General features: G+C 28.7%; 4 pseudogenes; all 4 read left to right on the forward strand.

The window, feature by feature from the left end:
- Positions 1 to 3,413: 3,413 nt before the first annotated feature.
- Positions 3,414 to 3,513, forward strand: LOC142519984 (small nucleolar RNA R71; annotated as a pseudogene).
- Positions 3,514 to 5,366: 1,853 nt separating this feature from the next.
- Positions 5,367 to 5,466, forward strand: LOC142519985 (small nucleolar RNA R71; annotated as a pseudogene).
- Positions 5,467 to 6,017: 551 nt separating this feature from the next.
- On the forward strand, positions 6,018 to 6,117 carry LOC142519986 (small nucleolar RNA R71; annotated as a pseudogene).
- Positions 6,118 to 6,668: 551 nt separating this feature from the next.
- On the forward strand, positions 6,669 to 6,768 carry LOC142519981 (small nucleolar RNA R71; annotated as a pseudogene).
- The last annotated feature ends 1,305 nt before the right edge of the window (positions 6,769 to 8,073 follow it).

The following is an 8,073-nucleotide window of genomic DNA, read 5'->3' on the forward strand; positions in this document are numbered from 1 at the left end:
CCCATTTACTATCTGAGATTGGATAAATAATTCCACCATCTAATAATTTTAATACTTCATTCTTAACAACTTCCTTAATATGTGGATTTAACATTCTTTGTGGTTGTTGATATGTTTTAACATTTTCTTCCAAGTGAATTTTATGTGTGCAAATTAAAGGATTTATACCTTTTACATCTTTCAAAGTCCATCCAATTGCATTTTTATATTTTTTAAGTAATTTAATTAAATTTTCTTCTTGATTTGGTAGAAGAGCGGAAGAAATTACAACATGAAATGTTTTATTTTCACCAAGAAATACGTATTTCAATTCTAATGGTAAAACTTTTAATTCAAGTTTTGTATTATCATCTTCTTTAAAATTATTTTCATACTCAAAACTTTTCATTGAAAAATCTTCAGATTGTTGATTTTCTTCTTGTATATTTTCTTCCACAATTATTTTTATTTCATTTATACTTGGTTGTTTACATAAATTGAACACATTAAGTTCTAGAGTCATATTTTCAAAAGACAATTTCATTATTCCATTTCAACAATAAATTAAAGCATTTGAAGTTGCTAGAAATGGTCGTCCCAATATTACTAGAATTTCATTATGTACTTCTATTGGTTGTGTATCCAAAATAATAAAATCTACAGGATATATTAATTTATCAACTTGAACCAACACATCTTCTACAATACCTCTAGGTATTTTGATTGACCTATCCGCCAGTAGGAGAGTAACAGAAGTGGGTTTTAATTCTCCTAAATTAAGTTTTTCATAAACTGAATAAGGAAGTAAATTCACACTTGCTCCCAAATCTAACAAAGCTTTTTTAATTTTATTTTCTCCAATAATACATGAAATTGTTCGACAACCAGGATCTTTATATTTTAAACTAGAATAGTTTTGAAGAATAGAACTTACTTATTCAGCCAAAAATGCTTTCTTCTTCACATGCAATTTTCTCTTCACAGTACATAAGTCTTTTAAAAATTTTGCATAGGAAGGTACTTGTTTAATAGCATCTAATAATGGAATATTTATCTTTACTTGTTTAAAAACTTCATAGATATCAGAATCACTTTTTTGTTTTTTATGATTTGTTCATGCATAAGGAAAGTGTGGAGGTTTATTTGACTCATTTACTATTTCAGATAATTTATCATTTACCATATTATTCTTAGAATTTAAGGTATCATCATTCTCAAAAGTATCAGAATTATCATCCTTACTCTTTGAATTTAAATGATCCTTGTTTTCATTACTATATGGATCATTAACTATTTTACCACTTCTAAGGGTAATAACGTATTTTATTTAGTCAATTTTATCATTATTTAATTCTTGATTTTAAGTTTTAGGATTAGGTTGAGGTTGAGATGGAAATTTTCTTTTTTTCATGAATATTAAGTGCAGATGCAAATTTTGCAAGAGTTTCTTTCAAATCACTTATAAATTGACTGTTTTGAATATTGATAGACTCTTGCTTTTGGATAAATGCATGAATTACATATTCAAAGTTTTTTCTTGGAGGTGTAACATATGGAATATAACCTTGATGATTTTGGTTATTTTGAAAATATTGTTGTGAAGGTTGTGCATTATTATCATTCCTCCAAATAAAATTATGATGATTTTTCCATCCAAGATTATATGATTGTTAAAAAAAAACTAATATTGGTTTTTATAATTGTTAACATAATTTGCTTGTTCATGGAGACATTATTTAAATGAAGCTAATGTTGGGCAATCTTTTTTAGAATGAAAATATGTATCACATATATGACAAACAACTTCTTGAATACTTTTTAATTGACCACTCTTTTTCATTTCTAATTACTCAATTTTTCTTGCTAAAGATGCAAGTTTAGCTTGAATATCTATATCATCTTTAAGATTATAGATACCATGCCCATTTGTTGAATTATTGATTTTAGTTGTTGGTGGTTCCATTGTGCCTATATTATCCCAATTTTGAGCATTTTCTGGCAATGAATCCAAACGCTCCGTAGCTTTATTTGGGTTTTTATCTTCAAAAGTTCCATTCCACATGAATTCTATCATTTGCCTATCTTTAGGTATTAGACCTTCATAAAAGTTAGAAACTATTCTCCATGTTTCAAAACCATGATGTTGGCATGTATTAAGTAATTCTTTATATCTATCCCAACATTGATAAAATGTTTCTCCTTGTTTTTGAGAAAAAGTTGTAATTTGTCTTTTAAAAGAGAGTGTTCTATGGGAAGGGAAAAAACTTTTGAGAAATTGTTGCTGCATTTCTTCTCATGATCTTATTGAACTTGATCTTAAATTTTGTAGCCATGTTTTAGCTTTATCTTTTAAATAAAAAGGGAAAAGCTTTAATCGAACTATATCCATGCTACAATTTTGATCACTATAAGTGTTACAAACTTCCTCAAATTCTCTTAGATGTAAATATGGATTTTCAGAATCTAAGCCATGAAAATTTAGTAAAAGTTGAATAATTTGAGGTTTAAAGTTGAAATTAGATGCAAGTTTAGCTTGAATATCTATATCATCTTTAAGATTATAGATACCACGCCCATTTGTTGAATTATTGATTTTAGTCGTTGGTGGTTCCATTGTGCCTATATTATCCCAATTTTGAGCATTTTCTGCCAATGAATCCAAACGCTCCATAGCTTTATTTGGGTTGTTATCTTCAAAAGTTCCATTCCACATGAATTCTATCATTTGCCTATCTTTAGGTATTAGACCTTCATAAAAGTGAGAAACTATTCTCCATGTTTCAAAACCATGATGTGTGCATGTATTAAGTAATTCTTTATATCTATCCCAACATTGATAAAATGTTTCTCCTTGTTTTTGAGAAAAAGTTGTAATTTGTCTTTTAAAAGAGAGTGTTCTATGGGAAGGGAAAAACTTTTTGAGAAATTGTTGCTGCATTTCTTCTCATGATCTTATTGAACTTGATCTTAAATTTTGTAGCCATGTTTTAGCTTTATCTTTTAAATAAAAAGAGAAAAGCTTTAATCGAACTATATCCATGCTACAATTTTAATCATTATAAGTGCTACAAACTTACTCAAATTATCTTAGATGTAAATGTGGACTTTCAGAATCTAAGCCATGAAAATTTAGTAAAAGTTGAATAATTTGAGGTTTAAAGTTGAAATTAGATGCAAGTTTAGCTTGAATATCTATATCATCTTTAAGATTATAGATACCACGCCCATTTGTTGAATTATTGATTTTAGTCGTTGGTGGTTCCATTGTGCCTATATTATCCCAATTTTGATCATTTTCTGCCAATGAATCCAAACGCTCCATAGCTTTATTTGGGTTTTTATCTTCAAAAGTTCCATTCCACATGAATTCTATCATTTGCCTATCTTTAGGTATTAGACCTTCATAAAAGTGAGAAACTATTCTCCATGTTTCAAAACCATGATGTGGGCATGTATTAAGTAATTCTTTATATCTATCCCAACATTGATAAAATGTTTCTCCTTGTTTTTGAGAAAAAGTTGTAATTTGTCTTTTAAAAGAGAGTGTTCTATGGGAAGGGAAAAACTTTTTGAGAAATTGTTGCTGCATTTCTTCTCATGATCTTATTGAACTTGATCTTAAATTTTGTAGCCATGTTTTAGCTTTATCTTTTAAATAAAAAGGGAAAAGCTTTAATCGAACTATATCCATGCTACAATTTTGATCATTATAAGTGCTACAAACTTACTCAAATTATCTTAGATGTAAATATGGATTTTCAGAATCTAAGCCATGAAAATTTAGTAAAAGTTGAATAATTTGAGGTTTAAAGTTGAAATTAGATGCAAGTTTAGCTTGAATATCTATATCATCTTTAAGATTATAGATACCACGCCCATTTGTTGAATTATTGATTTTAGTCGTTGGTGGTTCCATTGTGCCTATATTATCCCAATTTTGAGCATTTTCTGCCAATGAATCCAAACGCTCCATAGATTTATTTGGGTTTTTATCCTAAAAAGTTCCATTCCACATGAATTCTATCATTTGCCTATCTTTAGGTATTAGACCTTCATAAAAGTGAGAAACTATTCTCCATGTTTCAGAACCATGATGTGGTAATGTATTAAGTAATTCTTTATATCTATCCCAACATTGATAAAATGTTTCTCCTTGTTTTTGAGAAAAAGTTGTAATTTGTCTTTTAAAAGAGAGTGTTCTATGGGAAGGGAAAAACTTTTTGAGAAATTGTTGCTGTATTTCTTCTCATGATCTTATTGAACTTGATCTTAAATTTTGTATCCATGTTTTAGCTTTATCTTTTAAATAAAAAGGGAAAAGCTTTAATCGAACTATATCCATGCTACAATTTTGATCACTATAAGTGTTACAAACTTCCTCAAATTCTCTTAGATGTAAATATGGATTTTCAGAATCTAAGCCATGAAAATTTAGTAAAAGTTGAATAATATGAGGTTTAAAGTTGAAATTAGATGCAAGTTTAGCTTGAATATCTATATCATCTTTAAGATTATAGATACCACGCCCATTTGTTGAATTATTGATTTTAGTCGTTGGTGGTTCCATTGTGCCTATATTATCCCAATTTTGAGCATTTTCTGCCAATGAATCCAAACGCTCCATAGCTTTATTTGGGTTTTTATCGTCAAAAGTTCCATTCCACATGAATTCTATCATTTGCCTATCTTTAGGTATTAGACCTTCATAAAAGTGAGAAACTATTCTCCATGTTTCAAAACCATGATGTGGTAATGTATTAAGTAATTCTTTATATCTATCCCAACATTGATAAAATGTTTCTCCTTGTTTTTGAGAAAAAGTTGTAATTTGTCTTTTAAAAGAGAGTGTTCTATGGGAAGGGAAAAACTTTTTGAGAAATTGTTGCTGCATTTCTTCTCATGATCTTATGGAACTTGATCTTAAATTTTGTAGCCATGTTTTAGCTTTATCTTTTAAATAAAAAGGGAAAAGCTTTAATCGAACTATATCCATGCTACAATTTTGATCACTATAAGTGTTACAAACTTCCTCAAATTCTCTTAGATGTAAATATGGATTTTCAGAATCTAAGCCATGAAAATTTAGTAAAAGTTGAATAATATGAGGTTTAAAGTTGAAATTAGATGCAAGTTTAGCTTGAATATCTATATCATCTTTAAGATTATAGATACCACGCCCATTTGTTGAATTATTGATTTTAGTCGTTGGTGGTTCCATTGTGCCTATATTATCCCAATTTTGAGCATTTTCTGCCAATGAATCCAAACGCTCCATAGCTTTATTTGGGTTTTTATCTTCAAAAGTTCCATTCCACATGAATTCTATCATTTGCCTATCTTTAGGTATTAGACCTTCATAAAAGTGAGAAACTATTCTCCATGTTTCAAAACCATGATGTGGGCATGTATTAAGTAATTCTTTATATCTATCCCAACATTGATAAAATGTTTCTCCTTGTTTTTGAGAAAAAGTTGTAATTTGTCTTTTAAAAGAGAGTGTTCTATGGGAAGGGAAAAACTTTTTGAGAAATTGTTGCTGCATTTCTTCTCATGATCTTATTGAACTTGATCTTAAATTTTGTAGCCATGTTTTAGCTTTATCTTTTAAATAAAAAGGGAAAAGCTTTAATCGAACTATATCCATGCTACAATTTTGATCATTATAAGTGTTACAAACTTCCTCAAATTATCTTAGATGTAAATATGGATTTTCAGAATCTAAGCCATGAAAATTTAGTAAAAGTTGAATAATTTGAGGTTTAAAGTTGAAATTAGATGGAAGTTTAGCTTGAATATCTATATCATCTTTAAGATTATAGATACCACGCCCATTTGTTGAATTATTGATTTTAGTCGTTGGTGGTTCCATTGTGCCTATATTATCCCAATTTTGAGCATTTTCTGCCAATGAATCCAAACGCTCCATAGCTTTATTTGGGTTTTTATCTTCAAAAGTTCCATTCCACATGAATTCTATCATTTGCCTATCTTTAGGTATTAGACCTTCATAAAAGTGAGAAACTATTCTCCATGTTTCAAAACCATGATGTGGGCATGTATTAAGTAATTCTTTATATCTATCCCAACATTGATAAAATGTTTCTCCTTGTTTTTGAGAAAAAGTTGTAATTTGTCTTTTAAAAGAGAGTGTTCTATGGGAAGGGAAAAACTTTTTGAGAAATTGTTGCTGCATTTCTTCTCATGATCTTATTGAACTTGATCTTAAATTTTGTAGCCATGTTTTAGCTTTATCTTTTAAATAAAAAGGGAAAAGCTTTAATCGAACTATATCCATGCTACAATTTTGATCATTATAAGTGTTACAAACTTCCTCAAATTCTCTTAGATGTAAATATGGATTTTCAGAATCTAAGCCATGAAAATTTAGTAAAAGTTGAATAATTTGAGGTTTAAAGTTGAAATTAGATGCAAGTTTAGCTTGAATATCTATATCATCTTTAAGATTATAGATACCACGCCCATTTGTTGAATTATTGATTTTAGTCGTTGGTGGTTCCATTGTGCCTATATTATCCCAATTTTGAGCATTTTCTGCCAATGAATCCAAACGCTCCATAGCTTTATTTGGGTTTTTATCTTCAAAAGTTCCATTCCACATGAATTCTATCATTTGCCTATCTTTAGGTATTAGACCTTCATAAAAGTGAGAAACTATTCTCCATGTTTCAAAACCATGATGTGGGCATGTATTAAGTAATTCTTTATATCTATCCCAACATTTATAAAATGTTTCTCCTTGTTTTTGAGAAAAAGTTGTAATTTGTCTTTTAAAAGAGAGTGTTCTATGGGAAGGGAAAAACTTTTTGAGAAATTGTTGCTGCTTTTCTTCTCATGATCTTATTGAACTTGATCTTAAATTTTGTAGCCATGTTTTAGCTTTATCTTTTAAATAAAAAGGGAAAAGCTTTAATCGAACTATATCCATGCTACAATTTTGATCATTATAAGTGTTACAAACTTCCTCAAATTCTCTTAGATGTAAATATGGATTTTCAGAATATAAGCCATGAAAATTTAGTAAAAGTTGAATAATTTGAGGTTTAAAGTTGAAATTTGATGCAAGTTTAGCTTGAATATCTATATCATCTTTAAGATTATAGATACCACGCCCATTTGTTGAATTATTGATTTTAGTCGTTGGTGGTTCCATTGTGCCTATATTATCCCAATTTTGAGCATTTTCTGCTAACGAATCCAAACGCTCCATAGCTTTATTTGGGTTTTTATCTTCAAAAGTTCCATTCCACATGAATTCTATCATTTGCCTATCTTTAAGTATTAGACCTTCATAAAAGTGAGAAACTATTCTCCATGTTTCAAAACCATGATGTGGGCATGTATTAAGTAATTCTTTATATCTATCCCAACATTGAAAAATTGTTTCTCCTTGGTTTTTGAGAAAAAAGTTGTAATTTGTCTTTTAAAAGAGTGTGTTCTATGGGAAGGAAAAAACTTTTTGAGAAATTGTTGCTGCATTTCTTCTCATGATCTTATTGAACTTGATCTTAAATTTTGTAGCCATGTTTTAGCTTTATCTTTTAAATAAAAAGGGAAAAGTTTTAATCGAACTATATTTATGCTACAATTTTGATCATTATAAGTGTTACAAACTTCCTCAAATTCTCTTAGATGTAAATATGGATTTTCAGAATTTAAGCCACGAAAATTTTGTAAAAGTTGAATACTTTGAGGTTTAAAGTTGAAATTAGATGCATCAGGAGGAAAAACTAAACAAGATGGGGCACTAGTTATAATACGGTTCGTATGGTGCCTAAGTGTTCTTAATTTATCATGTTCTTGATTATTATTATTATTATTATTATTATTATTATCATAATCTTGATTATTTGAATTATCATCCATGTTTAAATTATTTTCAGATACTCGAATAAGTTTACCACTTTTTTTATGACTCCAAATACTCATACAAGTAAAAACAACACAATACTTATAAATAAAACATAAATTACAAATATAAACTTAATTGCTACTACTTAAATTATAATTCACCCAAGTGTAGGTTGTTTGCAAGTAATATATTTCGTAAGTACGAGATCGATCCACAGAGAGGTT

The sequence above is a fragment of the Primulina tabacum genome, chromosome 11 (genome assembly GCF_025594145.1).
Source record: "Primulina tabacum isolate GXHZ01 chromosome 11, ASM2559414v2, whole genome shotgun sequence".
Taxonomy (NCBI): Eukaryota; Viridiplantae; Streptophyta; class Magnoliopsida; order Lamiales; family Gesneriaceae; genus Primulina; species Primulina tabacum.